The sequence below is a fragment of the Mus caroli genome, chromosome 12, assembly GCF_900094665.2.
Source record: "Mus caroli chromosome 12, CAROLI_EIJ_v1.1, whole genome shotgun sequence".
Classification (NCBI taxonomy): domain Eukaryota; kingdom Metazoa; phylum Chordata; class Mammalia; order Rodentia; family Muridae; genus Mus; species Mus caroli.
In genome coordinates, this window is record NC_034581.1 from 18,006,919 (window position 1) to 18,009,201 (window position 2,283).

Consider the following 2,283-nt stretch of genomic DNA (forward strand, 5'->3'; position numbering starts at 1 on the left):
TCTAGGCAGACTAGGCAGACATGGTGCAGGTGGAGCTGTTAGTCTACATCTTCATCTGAAGACTCCTACCAGAATACTGGCTTCCAGGCAGCTAGGATGAGGGTCTTATAGCCCACACCCAGACCATCTTCTGGTCTGTCTGTGCTGGTGACCTGATCAGACCTTGGGTGTGAACTCTGCAGCCAGCCCCACAACACCCAGAGGTAGCTCTACTCCCAGGCACGCTAACATACCCAGGATCATAGGATCAGAGGTGAGGAGGACACAACATCTGACCCAACACCGGGAGTAACTGGGACCAGTGCTACCCAGGTGTTCAGGAGCTCCACCAGAGCAGTGGCTTGGGTTCCTTCTGGTCTGTCTGGGCCAGTGCTCCAAGCAGACTTTGGTCACAAACTCCACAGCTCTACAACACCTAGAGGCAGCTCTAGAGGTGGGTGGTCACACCTACCTGGATCCCAGGACATTGGTCACACAAGGATCTTAGGGTTCCAGAGGTAGTTTGACTCCCAGGAGCTCTGACATACCTAGGATCTCAGGATCCCAGGATCCCAGAATCACATGATCACAGAGACAGCTTGACTCTGAGGAGTTCTGACACAACAAGGATCACAGGAAGGACAGGCTCCAGTCAGACATAGCCAGGGCAGGTAGCACTAGAGATAACCAGATGGCGGGAGGCAAGCAAAAGAACAGAAGCAACAGAAAGCAAGGTTACTTGGCATCATCAGAACCCAATTCTCCCACCATAGCAAGACCTGAATACCCCAACGAACCAGAAAAGCAAGATTTAGATCTAAAATCACTTCTCATGATGATGATAGAGGACTTTAAGAAGGACATAAATAACTCCCTTAAAGAAATACAGGAGAACACAGGTAAACAGCTAGAAGCCCTTAAAGAGGAAACACAAAAATCCCTTAAAGAATTACAGGAAAACACAATCAAACAGGTAAAGGAAAGGAACAAAACTCTCCAGGATCTAAAAATGGAGCTAGAAACAACAAAGAAACCACAAAGGGAGACAACCCTGGAGTTAGAAAACCTAGGAAAGAGATCAGGAGTCATAGATGCAAGCATCACCAACAGAATACAAGATAGAAGAGAGAATCTCAGGGGCAGAAGATACCATAGAAAACATTGATACAACAGTGAAAGAAAACACAAAAAGCAAAAAGCTCCTAACCCAAAATATCCAGGAAATTCAGGACACAATGAGAAGACCAAACCTAAGGAAAATAGGTATAGAAGAGAGAGAAGATTCCCAACTTAAAGGGCCAGTAAATATCTCCAACAAAATTATACTTCTATAAAACTTCCCTAATCTAAAGAAAGAGATGCCCATAAATATACAAGAAGCCTACAGAACTCGAAATAGACTGGACCAGAAAAGAAATTCCTTCTGACACATAATAATCAAAAGACCAAATGCACTAAACAAAGAAAGAATTTTAAAAGCATTAAGGGAAAAAGGTCAAGTAACATATAAAGGCAGACCTATCAGAATTACACCAGACTTCTTACCAGAGACTATGAAAGCTCGAAGATCCTGGACAGATGTCATATAGACCCTAAGAGAACACAAATGCCAACTCAGGCTACTATACCCAGCAAAACTCTCAATTACCATAGATGGAGAAAACAAGATATTCCATGACAAAACCAAATTTACACAATGTCTTTCCACAAATCCAGCCCTACAAAGGATAATAGATGGAAAACACCAACACAAAGAGTGAAACTACATCCTAGAAGAAGAAAGTAATCTTTCAACAAACCCACACAAACATAATTTCACCTCTAACAACAAAAATAACGGAAAGTAACAATCACTTTTCCTTAATATCTCTTAATATGAAAATTAATATTACCAATATATCCTAATCGATTGAAATTGAAAAATATGAGCAATTAGAAATTTGTTGGCTGTCATCCAGTGGTCTTTAATTTGGTAATTGGAGAAATAAGTCTTATATTGTACAATCCATATACACTTTCTGCTTGTTTGTACATGACAGTGTTGCTGTGTGCCACACAATGGTCTTGAAATCATGCTTCTCCTATCTCAGCCTCTCTACTAGTAGGATTGTTTATTTGATGTTCTTACACTATACTATGGTTTTCAGAACAGCTTACTTATTTTAAAATGATTTACACAGCCAAAAGAAGACAATTAATTTGGGATGTGGCTTGAAAGAGAACAGCAAAGAGTGAGACGGAATGCTCTACTTGATATTTATAATTATTTTATCAATTTTGAAGAAGAGGACTTTATTTGTTTTT